The sequence below is a fragment of the Saccopteryx leptura genome, chromosome 2 (assembly GCF_036850995.1).
Source record: "Saccopteryx leptura isolate mSacLep1 chromosome 2, mSacLep1_pri_phased_curated, whole genome shotgun sequence".
NCBI classification, from domain to species: domain Eukaryota; kingdom Metazoa; phylum Chordata; class Mammalia; order Chiroptera; family Emballonuridae; genus Saccopteryx; species Saccopteryx leptura.
The window spans coordinates 263,666,633-263,691,155 of NC_089504.1; the positions used below are offsets into that span (position 1 = coordinate 263,666,633).

The following is a 24,523-nucleotide window of genomic DNA, read 5'->3' on the forward strand; positions in this document are numbered from 1 at the left end:
GTGACCTGTGTAAATTTGCTTGGGGTCAAAACAATCATGGCAGCCTGTTGCTTCAATTGTTCTCCCTATGCCAATTGTCACCTGGGAGGACTGGGGCTGGCTAGAGAGGAAATGGCTATTAGTAGAGAGTCAACACATATCTCTAGGATAATGCTTATCTTGTGCGTGGTATTCTGGTTGTCTTGGTTTGAATCGCAATGAGTAGCCATTAATTCAGTGAGCATAAGACAACACAGCTATATATATATATATATATATATATATATATATATATATATATATATATATATATATGTATACCTGGTCTGTGTGGATGGGGAGGGAGCGACAAGGTGGAGAAAAAAGTGAGAAGTAAGGGCTGGTCAGTCCTTATGGGCCTCTAAGATCCAGGAGAGCATGGGGGTGGGCTTGGGAGGGGAGATGTGGAGGTGGGGGGAGCATACTTACTTCACTAATAGGCAGACTAAATGCAGGCTTTGAGTACCAGCAAATCAAGCTTCCAAAATATTTGGGCAGGAGGAGAATTTGACAGTTAAAAAGAAAAAATAAACCACTGAAGTGTTCATCATTTAATGCATTGGAGTTTATATTTACTTTGTGGTTTTTAATTTTAAAATGATAGCTGATGTATTCTTTTTTCTTTTCATTGCTTGCAATTGCAAAGGTTAGTCCAGTCCTAGGTGTGTGAGAGAAAAGAAAGCTGGGATTCTGTCCAAAGGAGTCCGGGGTTTGAAACTGGCATCAGTTCCAATGAGAAGGACAGAAGCTCAGGTGTGGGTGGAAATTGGGGAGACGAACGAAGTGAGAGGCAGGGAGAGGCCACTGACGGGAGAGCGAAGAATGGCAGAGTAGCAGCAGGCGAGCCTATGGGGGCAGCCTGGAGAAATGCCGAGACTTAGGCTGTGAGGGGCTTTCCAGCCACCCATGTGGGCGAATAAGATAGGAAATGAATGACGGCAGCTGAGCAAGTGCCCTTGATGGAGCTGCTGACCTTCTTGAAGACGTCATGGGCGGCACCTGAGTAAGTAAGAGCCTGAGAATGTCCTGTCCCTGCTTGCTGCTTCCGGGGGTGGGCGATGCACCCAGCCCTCAGGAGGAGGCGCCTATGTGTAAGATCCCTGCCCTAAGGCAAGCCAGTGGTGAGGGCAGCAGCCGCAGGGCTGGTGCATTATAGGAGGGCTTTCATGAATCATTTCCTTAGTGGAGGCTGGAGTCAGAGAGAGTCACTGCAGCCCTGTACACAACATGATGGCCGTTGTAAGCCATCCTAGAAATCCTTCTTCCCCACTTTGAGTCAAGTCATTTGTGTGCTAGTATTCATTTTTATTCTGCCTACCCCTGAGGCTGGTGACCTGGGGGAAACTTCTTGTCACACAGATGAGAAGGCTGAGTGCACAGAGCCACAGCTGACACTCAGAGATGCTGGCTTTGCAAACTTAGCGGGTACCAACTAATTAGAATGTACTAGAGCTACTCCAGGTGAGTCAGTTCGACCTAACTTAATCAGTAAGTGACGAACTGCCTCTGGGCAGAGGGTCCAAGAAAAGCCTTTCTATCGACTTTGGGCTCTGGGTTGGTTAGTTCAATAACTAGAGATTATTTCTCAATTTCCTGTACCTGAGACAGTTGCATGTGTTAGTATAATCCGGTCGTTACCAAGTCCACTTCCCTTCTTGCCTCTGACATTCACTGAAAAAATGTTATTGCCTTCCTTAATACACCCATCAATTCCTGAAGTCCTGCTTCCTGCGCAGTCCCTTACTGTCTGCATTCTGCTTTACACGCACAGACTCCGCTTGTCTCCTTTCTGTTGCAAAACATCATTGACACAAAGCAGTTGCACATAACAGACTTTTCTGAAGATGTGGCTAATGGGAGCAGACAGAGCTATTATAGTCTGGGGCAGGAAATAATTTCAAATGCAACATCGGACATCGTCAGTTCCTGGAAGTGCAAGGCCCTTCCCTCCATGAGGCATTTCTTTCTGACTGTGTACCTCCTTCATTTTCTCAAGAGGCTTCAAAGCCCAAGTTGCCCCCAAAGAGACTAAGAAATATTCCATCCTTCCATATGGATGGTACTACCACTTATTAAGGGCCAGGCAAGACTATACTTTCAGGGATCATTTCTATAGTTTGTTAAGGGCCAGGGACTACGCTACCTGCTTATATTACCTCCCTTAATCCTCTGGACAACACCCATTTTACACATGAAGAAGCTGAAACTCAGAGATAGTAACTTGGCCCTGGACACAGAGCTAAGATTTTACACCAGCTCTGTCTACTCCGGGCTCATGCTCTTACTGCTACAGTTGCTGCCTTCTTGCGTAGTTAAATTCTTTACATACTCCTTAGGTCATCAGAATTCAAATCTATTACTCACCCCTTAACTCAGCAAAGTTTTCTGTAGAGTCAGGTAACAATTTCCCCAACCTCCTTCCACGCAATTGAATCCTTTCCCCAACAACTCTCACTCAAAAACGACCTTCCCTCTCCTGGGGTTTCTGTCATATCCACTTTGATATTTCCATGGGGCTGTTTCTCCTCACTTGCTCCTAGAGATAACTTTCTGCTGTCTCTGCTCCCCTCCTCCCAATGTCTTTGCTTTGTCAGCTCTTCCATGGAAAAAGCCTCAGTTAATCCCAGGAACTTGGAGCTATCTGCCCCCTTGCTTCTTGAAACAGGTGAATTGAGCCCCACAGAAAAAGCAACAACAGGGAGTTTGAATGCAGTGCTGAATCTTCCAGGTGTCTTCTCCGGTGGCCGGGGGCAGAGGAGGAAGCACCCTTCCCAACCTGAAGCTGTCTTTTCTTCCTCCCGTCTCCTTGACCTTCTTGGAGCTGAGCTTGGCATTCCATTAAGCCAGGACACTCAGCCCTCCTGAATCCTCATAATTCTTAGTTACGTCCTTGCCACCGGTTGCGCTGACAGGCATACAGGAGACAGCACACATTCAAATGGAGTTATAAAGTAAACACTGCTTCTCCTCCCTGACCTTGTCCTGAGACACTGTAAACACGAGTCCGCAGTCCACAGACACCTTAAACCGGGGAATGCTGGGAGATGACAGCTCTGCTACCCAAACTGATAGTCCTATCTCCAAGCACCGACAGATTAGGATTCATGAACCTACAAGAGATGGTTTTGAGTACCTATTGGGATGGAGGCATGCCATTAGGGAAATTTTTTAAAGAAAGATGACCTGATGGGACTTATAGCCTATTTCCAGAGACAGGCTGGGGAAGATAATTATCCATACTGGAGAGGATATGCCGAGTTGTAAATGTGTTAGGCAGGCAGTGAGGGCTCTGAGACTCCAGGGGAGGGAGGCAGCACTGACCTGGGGGAGGAAGATGAGTGTTTTGGCTGGGGCTGAGGTTCGCAGGCATGTAGCCTTTCTGGGCAGGCCAGAAGGGGCAAGGACACCTCCAGGAGAAGCGCGTGAGCCAAAGTGTGGGGGCAGGAATGAGAATGATGTGTTCAAAGGACAATGAGTCATCCCCTGGGCTTTCTTAACAGTTGCCACAAAATAGTGGGCACATAACAGGTTATGTTTTCTTTAAAAAAAAAACAAACCCGCAAAGATACAATGAGGCCCAAATTCTCAATAGAGAAAAGGTACCTGTGATGTCTGTGCCCGGTGACACGCAGGAGGTGAGAATTCCTGAGCCCAGTATGAACTTGAACCCTGACAACTTCTCATCTTTGTTTGCTGGAAACTCAATTTATTGAACACTGTTGGATAAGAGTCTGTACTTTGAGAAATCTGGTGAATAACCTGATCAAACCCTATCTTGATTGCTAAGCACAGCGTCAAACAACTATTTTGGCTTTGTCATAATTGATCACAAACTTTTCAGCTGTTTTAAAATACTTGAAAGCTATTTGGAGCCAGGAAATGTCTCTATGAGGAAACTAATCCTGGTAATATTACCTACACAAATGTCTTAGTGTTGGCAAGTCAGCAGTTGTTGTGGGGGAGGTGTGTGCATTATAAGGTGCATTTCCTGAGGATTTAGAGAGCTGCTTCTGATGTGGGCTGTCCTCTGTTACTGAATTTCCGGATAGGTATTAATGGTGGGGGGGTTGTTGTATGGTCTCCCCAGCCGGAACAGAGACATTTCTCTAAGACATAAGTAGGAAATTTTTCTCCTTTATTTTATCATCTTTTAAAAATAATTTTTAACCCATTTGCCTCTCCTGAATGATTACAATACATTTCTAGTGTTTTTAGAGAGCAAATTAATTCTCACTTTGCCATTGTAGCAAAGGTTACCAGAGTGCATGCAGAAGGAACAACTACTTGAGGCATTGTGTTCTCTTAGTCATGGGCACATACTAGGAAAAATTCAACTAAGCTTCCCATTGGGTGTATTAAAATAGCTCTTTTCCTAGCTCAGAATCACATTTCAAAGGGTGTCTAGGTGCAAAGCTAAGTCAAATATAATCAGGCCATACAATAGTGCCAAGGATAATACGTTGTTTTCCATTTTGTTTTAAACACCAGAAGGCAACACAGAGTTGCTGTGAACATTCAGGGAACTAGTGTTGATCAAATCTGAGCAGCAGGGAGCTGGGTGACCTTGAGCAACTCACCTCACCTATCTGGGCATCCTGATTGAAAACATGAGGGAAATGCCATCGTGCGTTAACACATAATGACCAAGAGAAAATACCTATATGTGTAAAAGCACTTTGTAAACTGCAGATTGTTTTCTAGAATACTTAAAAGAATTGTAGAGGTGGCTCTTTGGGAAAGATAAAATATGTGCAAAGCTCCCTTTTTTAAAAAGTGATTTTAATATCTACCATTGTATGGGATTTAAATTTAGCAACTAGAGGATCATTAATTAATACCCTAAGAAAATACTGTTATACTATTACTGTGTTTTCTAAATGAACCCTTTCTCTTTTTACTGTCATTTGGAATTTTCTCCATGGAAGAACAGTATGTATGTATGTATGTATGTATGTATGTATGTATTTATTTATTTATTTATTTATTGAGAGAGCATAGGAGAGAGAGGGACAGATAGGGACAGACAGACAGGAAGGGAGAGAGATGAGAAGCATCAATTCTTCATTGCAGCTTCTTAGTTGTTCATTGATTGCTTTCTCATACATACCTTGACCAGGGAGCTATAGCCAAACCAGTGACCCCTTGCTCAAGCCAATAGTGTTGGGCTCAAGCTAGCGACCTTAGGTTTCACTCCAGTGACCTTGGGATTCAAGCCAGTGATCTTTGGGCTCAAGCCAGCAACCATGGGGTCATGTCTGTGATCCCATGCTCAAACCAGTGACCCTGCACTCAAGCTGGTGAGCCCATGCTCAAGCTAGCGCCCTCAGGGTTTCAAATCTGGGTCCTCAGCATCCCAGGTTGACACTCTATTCATTGTGCCACCACCTGATCTGGCTCCATGGAAGAGAAGTATTTAAATAAACAAATTACCTGGAAGACAATGAGTGAGATTGTTTTCTAAGTGTCTTCTGTCCAGCGACACAAGGCATTTTGTGCTGTATGTACCTCAAATACACCAGCTGAACACACTGATTTATTTGACCATATAATATAATGTTTCCAACTAAAGTAAGCAAATAGAGGGTGTTTCAGCAAGTCACATGCAGGGAGGTGTTGAGGGGTAGGTGTAGGCAAAGGAAGAGAAAATAATGTCAAGGGGAGCTGACCAGAAGTATCAGGCAGTTGTACTGGACATCTTCGGAATTGTAGTTGATTAGACAAGGCCCCTCCTGGGTCAACGGGGCATTTTGGCAAGTCCCCATCTGCCTGGGAAGGTGTCTGGGCTTCAACTGACCCCACCTCTGTTCCCCGCCACTTTGCTCTTTTTTAAAAAAACTAATCAAAACAACAACAACAAAAAAAACCTGATCAACAAGAATGGCACAGCGCACCTTCCTAGAGGGCTGTGTTATTCAGGAAAGAGAGTCCTCCCTGCAGGGTCCATGCACCAATCTCCCAAGGCTTGGCTTTGCTTCCTAAACCCAGGGACACTAAACATCCACTGGCCCCTATTCCCACCTGGAGCTGATCCTCAAAGAGCTGAACTTCTGACTCATTGTCGTTGGAGGCAAGGCAACTGTGACCCCAGCTTGACTAAGTGAAATACCATTTCTTGGCTACTTTTCAATATTCCTTAACAGTTGCCCTTGGCCATAGCAGGAGACTCAGATGCAAGCAGCCTGATCACACCCTACGATAGCTATCAGGGCTGCTTCACACAGTGATGGCATCCCATTTGCTGCGCTGCCAACGAGCCTGGATTCGAAGTAGTCCCAGAAATTTCCTTTCTGCCCCACATCATGAAGGAAGTTCCCTGTCACAATGTGGTGCCCAGAGAATAGTGTTTTACCCAGTACCACTTTATCCACCCACCACCTCCTCATCTCATATCCACAAGTCCAAAGTCTTGGTTCTTTTTCATCTTTAGAAACCATGGTGACAACTCTGAGACTGATTTTTTATTAAAAAGCAGACAAGGAAATTTTTATATGAGTGATCTTTTATCTAACAGTAAGATATGAGTGACATTATTACACGTTCCTGTATCGTGTTAGTGTCTATGAAGTACTATCCCCCATGAGCAAGCTTCAGACCAGGTGTGAGGGGGAGGAAGTTAATTGATGGTGTTTATTGACAACTTCCAAGGTTGTTTCCTATAGATATAACCTGAGTACCACCAACTGCCTCTTCTAAAATTCGTTTCTTAAACTAATTTCTCTGCTTGTCAGGTTGGCTAACCGAGACCACAGTGAAGTAACATATGAACATGTCGCTGAGAATAAAGCTTCTATGATCAAATAAAACAAAATCATTAGTTCACTTATTTATTTATTTGACAAATACTTGTCAACCACTGCAGGGAACAAATGAAGCATTGGTATCTCTGTTCCTTAGGAACTTACAATCTAATTGGGAGAAAATTACACAATTATTGTAATTTAAATATGTCATTGCAAAAAGTTGGAAAATAAGAAAAAGTATGAAAAAAGAAAATTATTAACATTTTTTTTTCTCATTTTTCTGAAGCTGGAAACAGGGAGAGACAGTCAGACAGACTCCTGCATGCGCCCGACCGGGATCCACCCGGCACGCCCACCAGGGGCGACGCTCTGCCCACCAGGGGGCGATGCTCTACCCATCCTGGGTGTCGCCATGTTGCGACCAGAGCCACTCTAGCGCCTGAGGCAGAGGCCACAGAGCCATCCCCAGCGCCTGGGCCATCTTTGCTCCAATGGAGCCTTGGCTGCGGGAGGGGAAGAGAGAGACAGAGAGGAAAGCACGGCGGAGGGGTGGAGAAGCAAGTGGGCGCTTCTCCTGTGTGCCCTGGCCGGGAATCGAACCCGGGTCCTCTGCACGCTAGGCCGACGCTCTACCGCTTAGCCAACCAGCCAGGGCTTATTAACATTTTTATAGAGTTCCTTTTATTTCTTTTTTTTCCATTCAGTGAGAGGAGGGGAGGCAGAGACAGACTCCTGCATGAGCCCCAACTGGAATCCACCTGGCAAGCCCACTAGAGGGTAATGCTTTACCAATCTGGGGCATTGCACTGTTGTTCAGCAACCGAGCTCTTCATAGCACCTGAGGTGGAGGCCATGGAGTTATCCTCCGTGCCCAGGGTCAACTCACTCCTGCCGCGGACCAGCGCGGCTCCTAATAACGGTGCGGAATTAAGGAAACACACTTATCAAAACAAAAACGATGGGACCGGGAGGACTCTTCAAAATGCCTGGCAGTATCTGAGAGCCCCATAACCCCAGTTTGCTTTATTATATAGCCATATGCAAATCAAGGACCTTGATACAAAGTTGCACATCCAAGGCTAAGACAGGAACTCTCCCAAGGCAAAAACAGGATACATTAGTGAAATCTACCAACATCTGAAACAAACAAAGAGTCAGAGGAAGGGCATGTATCAATATATTGCTTCCAGCAACCCAAGGAAGCAAGTAGAATGGGTGCAAATACTCAGCATCATAGCCAAATATGGAGCTGGAGGGGGGAGAACTTAACCTTTTGCTAAGCCTCGAATCTACAATGGCTTTTTGCCATTTACGATCCACAACATATCCCCCTTTTCTTTTTAATTTGTGTGCTGAAATTTGCACTCATCTGATTTCCTAGTTTCCCAGATTCTAATTTGGAGGCAGGCTGAAAAAATACAGAACAAACACAAAATTAGTATAGTCAATGCTAACAGATACCCAAACAAACATTCTAATACATTACAGTGATTAAAGCCTTTAAGCAAACTCTTGGCCAATACAACAAGAATCCATAAAAGAGTAGTGTCCTTAACATGTTCACCAAGTTCAAATTGGCACCAACACCATTCCAAATCTCTGCAAATGCAACCCAACCCTGTTCAGTCCATCAAAAGCTGTCACAGGAGCAGGAGTCCAGGAAACAAATCCAGGAAAAGTCCACATGGCACTGGAATTGCTGTCACACTTCCACACTCTGCAGCTAGCGTCAAAGTCCCAATGACTGCTGCTTCTAGCTGGTGATGACCCAGGTAGACTCCACAGCCATCCGCAGCACGCATGAAGACGGAGCTTCCTTTTTCTTTAAATTGGAAAGATGAACCCAGGGGGCTTTATACTGGAGCTTTACAGCCATGGGGTGGTGAGGAGAACCTTGGGATACACTAAGCTGGGTGGCAGAAGTAAATTTGTAAGTTGGCAAAAAAGGAAAAAAGGAGCTCTAAATTAGGAGTAGGTCATAGCCTAAAATATGAGTGGGGCATTGAGGTAGGAGGAATAAAGGAAACACTATATATTAAACAAAGCAGCAGAAAATAGGACTATCAACACCCACAACAGAGATCTTCGAGGGAAGAATAAAAAACCTGAATATTCAGGCAAGACATAGTTAAGTGGCCCTTGTGTAAATGAGATCAGTTTACCTGCTACTTGGAAGAAATACCCTAGGCTCGTCCACAGTGTCGTAGATGGGGCTGACGGCCCTGGGCACATTCAGCCTTCAGTGGCAAATTCCAGCATTCTGGGCAAGGTTAAGTCACAGGTGGCTGGAGCAGGGCTGGAAGAGACTGAACCCTCCCATAGAGGAGGGAGGGGGAAGCCTACCTTCCAGTGTCCCTGTTTCTTCATAGCAGAGGCATGTAAGTCTGGCAGACTTTAGCTCAATGACCTTCCTTTCCACTATTGAAGCAGGGCCCAGATGGAGTCCTATGAGGCCCCATTGGGGCATTGGAGCCTTTTGAGGGTGTATCCCAAGAGCTAGTATTTTACCTGATCTCCTTTGGGCTTTTTCTGCCTCTTGGTTCCTTAAAAGCCATGCTCAGAAGAGCTCGCTGAGGGGCTTGAGGGTCCCTATCTGCCTAAATATCTGGAGCTATTCAGAAAAAGACAAAACAGTGTTATTAGCTGGATCAAATAAAAGAGGGTAGAAGTTTGCAGGAGAAAAAGATTTGGCATCTCCTGTTCATCAGCATTCAAAAGAAATTTTTTGAAAGATAAGGTAGATTTGCAGGAATTCCAGGATATGACTCCCCCTTTTATATGTTTTTTAAAATTGACCTTAAATATTTGCTGGGTACACTTTAATAATACCTTGACTTTAAAGATTTTAAGAAATACCCGTAATTCGAAAGGTTTGACAAAATACAGTAAATGCTTTTCCTACATATTCAGGAGCATTGTCAGCTTTAATCACATCAGGAAGTCCAATAATAGAAAATGCATACAGACAATGAGCTATAACATGTATAGCAGCCTCTCCTGTTCTAGCAAAGGCTACTATAAATCCAGAATAAGTATCCACTGTAACGTGGACAATGGACTGTTTGCCAAATGAACGTGTATGAGTAACATCCATTTGCCAAAGTTGTCCTGGTAGGAGTCCTTGAGGATTAACTCCAAATGAAGGGACAGATTGTAGTATAGGACACCTTGGACAGGATTTACCAATCTGCCGTGCTGCTTCCCGAGAAAGTTGAAACTGTTTACGCAGGGCTGCAGTGTTCTGGTGATGAATAGTATGAGACTGAATTGCTTGATCTATCATGGTTGCTCCAATAATTTTCTTTTGGGTAGTTTGATCAACAAGGGCATTCCCTTGTGCTAAAGCTCCAGGGAGCATAGAGTGAGCTCGAGTATGTCCTATAAAACATGGAGCTCTATGTTGATGTACAAGTCTTTGAAGAAGGAGAAATTGCTGAAATAGTTCATCAGCAGTTGTCCTTAAGATAGCAGTCTCTATAGTGGAAACAACCATAAGTAAATAGTGAGAATCAATTTGGCCTGCAAAATTTGCAAAAGCAATTTGCCATTTAGTGGAAGTTTCCCGGAACCATTGTTGTTGACCCTTTGAAAAAAGGAACAACAATAATTTGAGGCTCAAAACCTATAAACTGTAAGGGTCGCCTATGCCCCTTGATAATCAAGGAGGCAATAAGATCAAAATATGGAGAACAGCTAAATGAATCCATTCATAGGACGTGAAGCTTGCCACAATAGTCCCGTTGGAGTGTAACTTGAGGGACAAATTAGTAAGGCAATTGATTCTTCAGGATTTATGCATTTTAATTGTGCTTGCTGCAAGGCTACAAGCTTTAAAGCTTGTTATCCCGCAGGTGTAAGTAGCCGAGGAGAAGCTGGTTCAGCTGAGCCTCTAAGAATATCAAAAAGCGGCTTCAGTTCCCCGGTAGTTAATTTGAAAGAAGGTCTAAGCCAATTAATATCTCCTAATAATTTCTGGAAATTGTTTAAAGTTTGCAAATGATCTTTTCTGATTTCTAATTTTTGTGGATGAATTTGTTGTCCCTCAATAATTTGTCCTAAATAAGAAAAAGGTAAAGATTGCTGTACCTTCTCAGGAGCTATATAAAATCCTGATTCTTTCAAAGAATATTCTAGTTGTTGCAAAATGGTCAACACAGTGTCTTTATCTGAATGAGTAATAAGAATATTATCCATATATATAATGGATTATGTATATCTTAGGGTGCTGCCTTCATACTGGAGAGATAGCTTGAGAAACATATTTTTGGCACAAGGTGGGACTGTTAGCCATACCTTGAGGCAAAACTCTCCACTGGTATTGCTTTATTGGAGCCTGGAAATTAAGTGAAGGAACACTGAATACAAAACGCTTGCAATCATGAGGGCTTAAAGGAATAGTAAAAAAGCAATCCTTCAAGTCAATAATTACAAGGTAAAAATTCCATGGAATGGCAGTAGGAGAAGGGAGTCCTAGCTGGAGAGGACCCATAATTTCCAGTCTTATTTATTGCTCTCAAATCTTGTAATAGTCTCCAGTTTCCTGATTTCTTTTTAATGACAAATATAGGCATATTCCATGGACTATTGGATGGTTCAATGTGCCCAAGCTGTAACTGCTCTTGTACCAATTGAGCAGCTGCCCTAAGTTTCTCCTGAGAAAGGGGCCATTGGTCTACCCATACAGGATTATCTGATTTCCAAGTAATTGGGTCTGCACAATGCCTTACTGGGGTAGCAGGAGCTACCAAGGCCCCTATGCTAAATTTTGATATCCTAATCCACACCTTCTGGTATTGGGTGCCACTTCTATGGGGGTGAGATTTCCCCGCTGTTATTTCCCTAGTCCCTTAGTGGGCAAAAATTCCTGATCAAGCATTTGAGTGCTGACTAAATTATTAGGACTGACAAGCAACGCTACTTTATTTTTCAAAACATCTCTACCCCACAAATTAACTGGCAATCCAGGGAGCACATAAGGCTGAAAAATCCAGAATGACCTTTTTAATCTTCCCAATGTAAAAAACTAGAACTTTGTTGAGGGGATTTACTCTGCCATATACACCTTGTAATTCTGTGGCTGCTACATGAGTGGGCCAGGAAGGAGGCCAATGTAGCTCAGCAATAACAGATACATCAGCTCCACCAGTATCTAAAAGTCCTTTAAATTTACACCCTTGTATTGTTAGTTCCATTTCAGGGCGTTCCTGACCTATTTTTATTTATTTATTTATTTTAATCAATTGGCAAAATCAGAGGAGCCAAATCACCAATTTTCTTGGGACCCATTACAGGGCGTGGCCTGAGAAGCAGAATTAGCATCCTTATACTATTCTTCTAAGTGCCTGAATTAGCCGTGAGACAAATTCTTGAAGTGACTTATTAGGGCCCTGCTTAATTTTGCTCAATTACTTTGTTTTGCCTAACTGAGTATAACCTTACACATAAACAAGACAATTTACACACAAAAAACACAAGTATAACATATAACTTTGATCAATCCTAATCCTTAAATTGTTATTTGGCTCTTAACTCTGAACACACCTCACAATGCACTAACCAAATCAGTAAGTCTTAAGGATCTACATTCTATTCTACTTAAATTTAAATGAGCTCTCCTTACAAGTTCTAAAAACATTTTATTTTTTCTAAATATTAGAGCCAGCATTTCTAATTTTTGCATGCAAAAAACTTAATTCTGGCCTTAAAAACAGACACATTTTAGACAACATTAAACAAAGACTAAGCAGAGACAAGAATTAGATGAACCAGACAAACCAGAGAGAACCCCGGGATTTCAGAGCACATTCAGATTAGAAAGATGCCTGCCTGATATTAGTCAGGGCATTTTCTGACAGAGGGACTGAAGGATGTGACTAAACAAAATCTACCTGAGAAAATTTGCTCTCAGCAGTTGCTGGGATATTTTCTATAGTCAGATCCAACACAAGCCCCCTGCCTCAATTTCCAGGCAAAGAATAAGAAAGAAACAAAATGATAGCTCAGAAGATTATAGTTAAAACATTAAAGAAAATCAGATTATGACAGGAAAAGCTGTAACTTTCCTAATATCTGAATCTCCTATCCATTCTCGAATTCTATAGTTGCTGTAACTGGCAGATCAGGTTGACTATACTGAGATTTCTCTCCTACCTCTACGGCCTTTTCATGGAAGTCTGACTTCCACAGCAAATAATCACCCTCTGAGAGGCAAGCACAAGCAATCACCTTCCAGTCATTTGGGGGAAGAGCCTTTGCCCTAATAGTATCTAATAAACCAAGTGAAAAAGGGGCAGTAGACCCATACTGAACACAAAAAGTTTAAGCTCTTTCAGAGTTCTAAAAGGTACAGGTTCATGTTCTCTCACTAGTCTCCCTGTAACATCCTGTCTTTCTACAACAGGAAAACGAGTAAAGCCATCATTTATTGTTTCCCCTACATTTTGAGCCTGGTCGATAGATTTTTGGAGAGGGGATTTCCCAGATTTTGAGCTATAGACTCTGCAATCAACCCAATAAGGGAACTGAGGAGCAGAGGGTTGAATGTAGGAAGGAGCTGAAGGCAGCGGAGGCCCCGCAGCTAAGGCAGCCATGGCTATGGATTTTTCATCCCCCCTGTCATCCTCAGACTCCAAGTTATCCTCATATTCACATCCCTCTGTTTCCAGCTCACCTTGATACTCTTCAGACAATGATTTGTCTTCATACGGAAACATTTCTACATAAAGGTCCCTTATTTTTTACCCTATCTGTCTCATAATCTTTTACTCCCAACTACACTTTCCCCAAAAACTTTCTTTACTCACTGTGCGCACTTCATGTTGGGGAGTTCCGTCACCTTCCTTCAGTTTTAGTTTTCTTGTACTCAAGTCCCTGTTCGGGCGCCACTTGCCGCGGACCAGCGCAGCTCCTAATAATGGTGTGGAATTAAGGAAACACACTTATCAAAACAAAAACGATGGGACCGGGAGGACTCTTCAAAATGCCTGGCAGTATCTGACTGCCCCATAGCCCCAGTTTGCTTTATTATATAGCCATATGCAAATCAAGGACCTTGATACAAAGTTGCACATCCAAGGCTAAGACAGGAACTCTCCCAAGGAAAAAAACAGGATACATTAGTGAAATCTACCAACATCTGAAACAAAGAGTCAGAGGAAGGGCATGTATATTGCTTCCAGCAACCCAAGGAAGCAAGTAGAGTGGGTGCAAATACTCAGCATAATAGCCAAATATGGAGCTGGAGGGGGGAGAACTTAGCCTTTTGCTAAGTTTGAATCTACAATGGCTTTTTGCCATTTATGGTCCACAACACACTCCCATTGAGCCATGGCTGCAGGAGGGGAAGAGAGAGGGAGAGAGAGAGAGAGAGAGAGAGAGAGAGAGAGAGAGAGAGAAGAGAAGAGGTGGGTGGAAAGGCAGATGAGCACTTCTCCTGTGTGCCCTGGCCAGAATCAAAGCTGGGACATCCACAGGCTGGGCCAATGCTCTACCTCTGAGCCACTGGCTGTGGCTTTACTTTGTTGTTTTTTGTTTGTTTGTTTTTTACAGAGACAGAGAGAGTCAGAGAGAGGGATAGATAGGGACAGACAGGAACAGAGAGATGAGAAGCATCAATCGTTAGTTTTTCATTGCGCATTGCGACACCTTAGTTGTTCATTGATTGCTTTCTCATATGTGCCTTGACCGTGTGCCTTCAGCAGACCGAGTAACCCCTTGCTCGAGCCAGCAACCTTAGGTCCAAGCTGGTGAGCTTTTGCCCAACCAGATGAGCTCGCGCTCAAGCTGGCAACCTTGGGGTCTCAAACCTGGGTCCTCCACATCCCATTCCAATGCTCTACCCACTGCACCACCACCTGGTCAGGCTTTACTTTGTTTTTATGTGGTTAAAAAGATAAAACACATTGTTGGGGGGTGAGGGTGTTATATTGAGTGAAACACTTGAATCCATGTTAACACAATACATTTAAAAACAATAAAAAATAAAACTGCTATCATACTATGTATACAGTTTTTTAAAAAAATTAATTTTAATGGGGTGATATTGATAAATCAGGGTACATATGTTCAGAGAAAATATCTCTAGGTTATTTTGACATTTGATTATGCTGCATTCCCAACACCCAAAGTCCAATTGTCTTCTGTCCTCTTCTAACTGGTTTTCTTTGTGCCTCTCTCCTCCCCCAACCCCCTCCCTCTCCTCCCCCCCACCCCGTAACCCCCACACTCTTGTCCATGTCTCTGAGTCTCATTTTTATGTCCCACCTATGAAAGGAATCAAATAATTCTTAGTTTTTTCTGATTTACTTATTTCGCTCAGTATAATGTTATCAAGGTCCATCCATGTTGTAAATGATCCGATGTCATCATTTCTTATGCCTGAGTAGTATTTCATAGTATATATGTACCAAAGCTTTTTAATCCACTTGTCCACTGACAGACACTTGGGCTGTTTCCAGATCTTCGCTATTGTGAACAATGCTGCCATAAACATGGGGATGCATTTCTTCTTTTCAAACAGTGCTATGGTGTTCTTGGGGTATATTCCTAAAAGTGGTACAGCTGAGTCAAAAGGCAGTTCAATTTTTAATTTCTTGAGGAATCTCCATACTGTTTTCCACAGTGGCTGCAACAGCCTGCATTCCCACCAGCAGTGCAGGAGGGTTCCCTTTTCTCCACATCCTCGCCAGCACTTATTCTGTGTTGTTTTGTTGATGAGCACCATTCTGACTGGTGAGAGGTGATATCTCATTGTGGTTTTAATTTGCATTTCTCTAATGATTAGTGGTGTTGAGCATTTTTTCATATGCCTATGGGCCATCTGTATGTCCTCTTTGGAGAAGTGTCTATTCATTTCTTTTTCCCATTTTTGAATTGGATTGTTTGTCTTCCTGGTGTTGAGTTTTACAAGTTCTTTATAAATTTTGGTTATTAACACCTTATCAGACATATTGTCAAATATATTCTCCCATTGTGTAGTTTGTCTTTTTATTCTGTTCTTATTGTCTTTAGCTGTGAAAAAACTTTTTAGTTTGATATAGTCCCATTTGTTTATCCTGTCTTTTATTTTACTTGCCCGTGGAGATAAATTGGCAAATATATTGCTACAAGAGATGTCCGAGAGCTTACTGCCTATGTTTTCTTCTAAGATGCTTATGATTTTACGGCTTACTTTTAAGTCTTTTATCCATTTTGAGTTTATTTTTGTGAATGGTGTAAGTTGGTGGTCTAGTTTCATTTTTGTGTGGGTAGCTTTCCAATTTTCCCAACACCATTTGTTGAAGAGGCTGTCTTTACTCCAATGTATGCTCTTACCTCCTTTGTCAAATATCGGTTGTCCATAAAAGTGTGGTTTTATTTTTGGGTTCTCAGTTCTGTTCCATTGATCCATATGCCTATTCTTATGCCAGTAACAGGCTGTTTTGAGTACAATGGCCTTATAGTATAACTTGATATCCAGAAGTGTGATACCTCCCACTTTATTCTTCTTTTTCAAGATTGCTGAGGCTATTTGTGTTCTCTTTTGGTTCCATATAAATTTTTGGAATATGTGTTTTATATCTTTGAAGTAAGTCATTGATATTTTAATCGGTATTGCATTGAATTTATAATTTGCTTTGGGTAATATAGACATTTTAATAATGTTTATTCTTCCTAACCATGAACACGGTATATGCTTCCACTTGTTTGTATCTTCCCTGATTTCTTTTATCAATGTTTTATAATTTTCCAAGTACAAGGCTTTAATCTCCCTGGTTAAATTTATTCCTAGGTATTTTATTTTTTTGGTTGCAATGGTAAAGGAGATTGCTTCCTTAATTTCTCTGACAGTTCATTGTTAGTGTATAAAAATGCCTCTGGTTTCTGAGTATTAATTTTATATCCTGCCACCTTGCTGAATTCATTTATCTGGTCTAGTAGTTTTTTGACTGTGACTTTAGGGTTTTCTATATACAATATCATATCATCTGCAAATAATGATAGTTTTACTTCTTCTTTTCCAATTTGGATGCCTTTTCTTTTTCTTGTCTGATTGCTGAGGCTAGGACTTCCAGAATTATTTTGAAGAAGAGTGGTGAAGGCCCTGGCCGGTTGGCTCAGCGGTAGAGCGTCGGCCTGGTGTGCGGGGGACCCGGGTTCGATTCCCGGCCAGGGCACATAGGAGAAGCGCCCATTTGCTTCTCCACCCCCACCCCCTCCTTCCTCTCTGTCTCTCTCTTCCCCTCCCGCAGCCAAGGCTCCATTGGAGCAAAGATGGCCCGGGCGCTGGGGATGGCTCCTTGGCCTCTGCCCCAGGCGCTAGAGTGGCTGTGGTCGCGGCAGAGCGACGCCCCAGAGGGGCAGAGCATCGCCCCCTGGTGGGCAGAGCGTCGCCCCTGGTGGGCGTGCTGGGTGGATCCCGGTCGGGCGCATGCGGGAGTCTGTCTGACTGTCTCTCCCCGTTTCCAGCTTCAGAAAAGTACAAAAAAAAAAAAAAAAAAAAAAAAGAGTGGTGAAAGGGGGCACCCCTGCCTTCTTCCTGATCTTAAGGGGATTGCTTTTGACTTTTGCCCATTGAATATGATGTTGGCTGTGGGTTTGCCATAGATGGCCTTTATCATGTTGAGGTATGTTCCCTGTATTCCCACTTTGCTGAGGGTTTTGATCATGAACGGATGCTGGATTTTATCAAATGCTTTTTCTGCATCTAATGAAATTATCATGTGGTTTTTGTCCTTCCTTTTGTTTATGTGATTAATCACATTGATTGATTTGCAAATATTGTACCAGCCTTGCCTCCAAAGAATAAATCCCACTTGATCATGGTGTATAATTTTTTTCATATATTGCTGGATCCGGTTTGCTAATATTTTGTTGAGGATTTTAGCATCTAAATTCATCAGGGATATTGGCCTATAATTTTCTTTTTTTGTGCTGTCTTTGCCAGGTTTTGGAATCAGAATTATACTCACCACATAAAAGGAGCTTGGAAGTCTTCTTTCCTCTTGAATTTTTTGAAATAGCTTGAGAAGCATATGAGTTAGTTCTTCTTTGAATGTTTGGTAGAATTCACCTGTGAAGTCATCAGGCTCAGGACTTTTCTGTTTTGGAGTTTTTTGATAATTGTTTCAATCTCATTTGTTGTAATTGGTCTGTTTAGGTTTTCTGATTCTTCCAGATTAATTTTTGAAGGATTATCTGTTTCAAGGAATTTGTCCATTTCATCTAGGTTGTCTAGTTTTTTCTCGTACAGTTATTCATAGTATTTTCTTACGATATTTTGTATTTCTGTTGTGTTAGTTGTTATTTCTCCACTCTCATTTCTAACTTTATTAATTGAGTCCTCTCTCTCTTTTTCTTGGTGAGTCTGGTTAAAGGTTCATCGATCTTGTTTATCTTTTCAAAGAACCAGCTCCTGGTTTCATTGATCCTCTGAATTGTTTCTTTAGCCTCTATGTCATTTATTTCTGCTCTTATCTTTATTATTTCCTTCCTTCTACAAGCTCTGGGCTTTACTTGCTGTTCTGTTTCTAGTTTTTTCAGATGCAGGGTCAAGTTGTTTATTTGAGCTTTTTCTAGCTTCTTGAGGTATGCCTGTAATGCTATGAACTTCCCTCTCAGGACTGCTTTTGCTGTGTCCCATAAATTTTGAGTTGATGTATGCTCGTTATCGTTTGTTTCTAGGAATTTTTAAATTTCTTCTTTGATCTCATTGTTAACCCATTTGTTATTTAATAACATGCTATTTAGTTTCCAAGTGTTTGAGTATTTTTCAGTTTTTCTGTAGTGGTTGATTTCTAGTTTCATGCCATTGTGATCAGAGAAAGTTCTCGATATGATTTCAATCTTCTTAAATTTGTTGAGACCGCTTTTGTACCCTAACATGTGGTCTATCCTAGAGAATGTACCATGAGCACTTGAAAAGAATGTATATTCTGTTGCTTTAGGGTGAAATGTTCTGAAGATATTTATTAAATCTAGTTGATCTAGTATGTCCTTTAAGTCTGCTGTTTCTTTGTTAATTTCTTTTCTTGAGGATCTATCTAGTGATGTTAGTGGGGTATTGAAATCCCCTACTATTATAGTATTGCTGTTGATCTCGTCCTTTATATCCATCAAAGTCTGCTTTATATATTTAGGAGCTCCTATATTAGATGTGTAGATATTTATAATGGTTATATTTTCCTGTTGGATTGCTCCCTTTATCATTATGTAGTGACCTTCTTTATCTCTTATTATAGTCTTTGTTTTAAAGTCCATTTTGTCTGATATAAGTATTGCTACCACAGATTTTTTTTCATTTCCATTTGCATGACATTTTTTTTTTTTCCATCCTTTTATCTTCAGTCTATGTGCATCTTTGGTTTTAAGGTGTGTCTCTTGTAGACAGCATATGTATGGGTCCTATTTTCCTATCCATGCAGCTACCCTATGTCTTTTGATTGGATCATTTAACCCATTAACATTTAAGGTTATTATTGATATGTAATTGTTTCTTGCCATTTTATTTTTTAAAACTGTATTCCTCTTTTGCTATATTCTTTTTCTTCTTTGATCTGTTTACAACAGGCCCCTTAGCATTTCTTGCAGCCTTGGTTTGGTTGTAGTGAATTCCTTCAGTTTTTTTTTTTGTCTGGAAAGCTTTTTATTTCTCCTTTAATTTTAAACAATAGCCTTGCTGGATAAAGTAGTCTTGGTTGTAGGCTCTTGTTCTGCATTACTTTGAATATTTCTTGCCATTCTCTTCTGGCCTCAAGTGTTTCTGTTGAGAATTCGGAAGTCATCCTTATGGGGGATCCTTTGTAGGTGATAGTCTTTTTTTCTCTAGCAGTTTTTAATATTTTCTCTTTATCACTTAGCTTTGGCTTTTTAATTATGATGTGTCTTGGTGTAGATTTCTTTGGGCTTCTCTTTAATGGAGTTCTCTGTGCTTCTTGTACTTGTGAGATGTTTTCCTGCCTTAATTGAGGGAAGTTTTCAGCTATGATTTGTTTGAACAAAGTCTCTATCCCTTGTTCTTTCTCTTCTTCCTCAGGAACCCCTATGATGCAGGTGTTATTTCTCTTCATGTTGTCACAGAGCTCTCTTAGAGTTTCCTCAGACTTTTTGAGTCTCTTTTCTTTTTTCAGCTCTGCTTCCATGCCTTTATTTATCTTGTCCTCCAACTCGCTGATTCGATTCTTAGCTTTATCCATCCTGCTTTTAATTTCTTCCATTGTGTTCTTCATTTCTGATATTGTATTTGTCATTTCTGACTGATTCTTTTTTATTATTTCAATGTCCTTTTTTATATTTGCTATCTCTTTATTTAGGTGTTTGTAATGACCATCTATTGTTGTTCTAATATCTTTGAGCATCCTGCCTGACCTGTGGTGGCACAGTGGATAAAGCCTTGACCTGGAATGCTGAGGTTGCCAGTTTGAAACCCTGGGCTTGCCTGGTCAAGGCACATATGGGAGTTGATGCTTCCTGCTCCTCCCCACCTTCTCTCTCTCTCTCTCTCTTTTCTCTGAAATGAATAAATAAAATAATTAAAAAAAATATCTTTGAGCATCCTAACAATCGTTATTTTAAACTCTGCATCTGGTAATTTGGTTATATCTGACTCATTCAGGTCCTTTTCTGGGGATTTTATCTTGATTCATTTGTGTTGCATTTCTCTGCTTTCTCATTTTGTCTGTGTAAAAGAAGGTTTTGGCCACTTGAGTCCACTGGGTATGGCCTCTGTGTTCCCTAGGTGTGGTCTGTTTGCAGACCCGCCACTTCCTCTGCTGTTGCTGCCTAGGGTGTTTGGGTATGGGCGTTGAGGTGCCTGCCCACTGTGGCTGTTGCTGTGGTTTCTGCCTCTCCTTCACAGGAGTGGCTGTGATCACGTGCTCAGGTGTATAAGCCTCGTTAGCCTTGGCCTTCGCCCCACACCTGCAGGTGGTGTTATGCTCAGCCCTGAGGGCAGGGATGAGCACCTTTGCTCAACTGCGGGTCTCTGCCTGATTCCAGGCTTTCGCCCGCCCCTGCAGGAGGAGCCCACTCGTGGGACGGCTGCAAGCCTTGGCTCCACAGGCCAGGTGGGACTGTGTGCCCACACTCAGTAGCGGGTCTTCACCTGATTCCGGGCTTTCGCCCTGCCCTTGCAGGAGGAGCCCGCTCGTGGGATGGCTGCAAGCCTTTGTTCCACAGGCCGGGTGGGACTGCTTGCCCATGCTCAGTAGTGGAACTCTGCCTGTTCTGGGCTTTTGGCTCCATCCCCGGGGGAGGAGCCTGCTCCCAAGCCAGGCCACAAGCCTCGGTTTCACAGGCGGGGCAAGGCTGTGCTCCAGCGCCCTTGCTCAAGGGCAGGTCTCCGCCCCTTCCGGGGCTCCTACCCTTTCCCCACAGGCTGGATTGCAGGCGGCCCACAGCTGGGCTTGACCACTTTTGCACGTCCCCTTCTCCCCAGCCGGGCAAGACTGAGCTCACACCTGGGCTTCAGTAGTGGTCAGCTGGCTTCTGCCCTTGCTGACAGAACCGCGCTTACGTGTCCTGCGGCTGCCCACCCTCGGGCGAGCCCTCAGCTGTGTGAGTGGGGGCGCTGCAGCTCAGACCCTAAGACTCACTACTGTATTCCCAAAGGCTCCCTCCTTCTAAGCGACTCTGCTCTGAGTGCCGCACGAGAGCTTGTTTGACTGGTGTCCTGCTTCCCTTTGCTGGTATTGCTGTTTCCAGGGGAAATATTCACTTCAGATTTGGGGAGTGACTCGTCCCAGGGGTTAGGGTGGCTGTCTCTCAAAATGCTTCTCCCTGTGTCCTAGATTACACTCTCTTCCTGCTACTCTGGTCCTCTCCTCTCTCCCTATTCCCTGGAGCCCTGGGTGAGTAGTTGTGAGAGAGGTTTTCTGCGCAGTCCCTTTAAGAAGAATCTCGGGTCTGAAAAATAAGTTTTTCTCACAAACAGTATCCTGTCTTGTTTTCAGCTAAATACTGTCCATATGCCTCTTCTAGGCTCTGGGGCTGCAGGCTGGGGCTTTGTTCCTGGGACTCAGGAACCTCCCCTCTCTACTAAACTAACTTCCCACCACATGAGTCTCTCCTGCTGCCATTCGCTCTGGGGAGCTGGGCAGCCCTCTCCATGTTTCTGCTTTTCCTACCAGTCTCAGTGTGGCTTCTTCAGTGTTCTTTGGTTGAAGAGTCCTCTTAGTTTAGTACAAAGTTGGTTTTTCCAGATGATGGTTCTTTTTTTTTTTGAAGCTGGAAATGGGGAGAGACAGTCAGACAGACTCCTGCATGCGCCCGACCGGGATCCATCCAGCACGCCCACCAGGGGGTGACGCTCTATCCACCAGGGGGTGATGCTCTGCCCCTCCGGGGCGTTGCTCTGTTGCAACCAGAGCCACTCCAGCGCCTGGGGCAAAGGCCAAGGAGCCATCCCCAGCGCCTGGGCCATCCCTGCTCCAATGGAGCCTCGGCTGCGGGAGGGGAAGAGAGAGACAGAGAGGAAGGAGAGGGGGAGGGATGGAAAAGCAGATGGGCGCCTCTCCTGTGTGCCCTGGCTGGGAATCGAACCCGGGACCTCCTCACACCAGGCCGACGCTCTACCACTGAGCCAACTGGCCAGGGCCCAGATGATGGTTCTTAAAATCAATTTGTAATCCACTTTGATTCTGGGAGGTGGAAGTTGGTACATCCGCCTACTCCATCGCCATCTTGTCTTCCCAACTATGTATACAATTTTGTATTCTGCTTCTTCCACCTATTCTTACTTACTGTGAGAATTGGTAAAGAAAGATTTTAACCCTCTCTTAGAACTTTACAACCTATCATACAGATAAGGGCTCTTACAAATTAAGGAAAAAAATAAAATTTTCATAAAACGGGCAAAGAACTCATAAATACTGTAGATAAGTCACCAAAAAAGAAATATGTGACTCTTTCAGGAAGATCCTGTTGCTCTTTTAGTGAACTGCATCCTGCCTGCTCCTGCTCCTGACTCACCGCTGTTCGCTCTCGCCAAGGAACAAGTTGTGCTTTTAAAGATACCGGAAAGACACTTGTGGAACCAGAGGTGGCTAGTCACCAAATTAGAACTACTCTAACCAGCTGCAACGTAAAATCTCTGGAGGTGTGTGCTGACTTGATGAAAGGCTCAAGGGAAAAGAATCTCAAAGTGCAAGGTCCCGTTCGGATGCCTACCAAGACTCTGAGAATCACTACAAGAAAAACTTCCTGTGGGGAGGGTTCTAAGACTTGGGATCGGTTTCAGATGAGGATCCACAAATGTCCATTGACTTGCACAGCTCTTCTGAGATTGTTAAACAGATTACTTCCATCATTATTGAGCCAGGAGTTGAGGTTGAAGTCACCATTGCAAATGCTTAAATCAGCCTTTTTAATAAATTGATTATCAGTTGTATTAAAAAAAGAAATATGTGATATATATATATATTTAAATTATTCAAATTCTTTAGAAATCAAAAAATGGAAATAACTGATGACATTTCATTTCCACTTAGCAAGTTGGCAAACATTTGAACAGTATGCAGAGAAGCGGCGTTCAAAAACCACTAGGGGAAGACGAATTAGTACCGCTTCTCTAATGGGAACTCTGGCAATACGAATCAAAACCCTTAAAATGTTTATCTCTTTCTCCACTGGAATTTTTATCCTTAAGAAATAAGCGTTATAGGCCCTGGCCGGTTGGCTCAGCGGTGGAGCGTCGGCCTGGCGTGCGGGGGACCCAGGTTCGATTCCCGGCCAGGGCACATGGGAGAGGCGCCCATTTGCTTCTCCACCCCCGCCCTCCTTCCTCTCTGTCTCTCTCTTCCCCTCCCGCAGCCAGGGCTCCATTGGAGCGAGGATGGCACGGGCGCTGGGGATGGCTCCTTGGCCTCTGCCCCAGGCGCTGGAGTGGCTCGGGTGGGGGTGGGGGGCCGACGCCCCGGAGGGGCGGAGCATCGCCCCCTGGTGGGCAGAGCGTCGCCCCTGGTGGGCGTGCCGGGTGGATCCCGGTCGGGCACATGCGGGAGTCTGTCTGACTGTCTCTCCCGTTTCCAGCTTCAGAAAAATACAAAAAAAAAAAAAAAAAAAAAAAAAGAAATAAGCGTTATATGAATTGATGCTTATCTCTCTCTCTTTCTTCTCCACCCCCTTCTTCCTCCCCCCCTTTCATACCTTTCTCTCTCTCTCTCTCATATCAATGAAAAATTAAAAAGAAATAAGTGTTATAGCACTTATTTTGGTAGCACCTATACTAGAAAAATGAAATAGGATAAAACTGGAAATAATCTAAATGTTTGACAACACAGCATTGATTAAACTTTGCATATTCATCAATAAAATGTGAACAGAAATTAACATTATGGTTTTTTTTGTTTTTTTTTTCTCCATTTTTCTGAAGCTGGAAACAGGGAGAGACAGTCAGACAGACTCCCGCATGCGCCCGACCGGGATCCACCCGGCACGCCCACCAGGGGCGACGCTCTGCCCACCAGGAGGCAATGCTCTGCCCATCCTGGGCATCGCCATGTTGGGACCAGAGCCACTCTAGCGCCTGAGGCAGAGGCCACAGAGCCATCCCCAGCGCCCGGGCCATCTTTGCTCCAATGGAGCCTTGGCTGCGGGAGGGGAAGAGAGAGACAGAGAGGAAGGAGAGGGGGAGGGGTGGAGAAGCAAATGGGCGCTTCTCCTGTGTGCCCTGGCCGGGAATCGAACCCGGGTCCTCCGCACGCTAGGCCGACGCTCTACCGCTGAGCCAACCGGCCAGGGCCAACATTATGTTTTTAAGGTACAAATTTCACCGTGTTCACAACATATTG

The 24,523-nt window shown here is 43.4% G+C and overlaps 1 pseudogene; it reads left to right on the forward strand.

The window, feature by feature from the left end:
* The first annotated feature begins 950 nt into the window (after positions 1 to 950).
* Positions 951 to 23,087, forward strand: LOC136391946 (small ribosomal subunit protein uS10-like; annotated as a pseudogene).
* Positions 23,088 to 24,523: the final 1,436 nt, after the last annotated feature.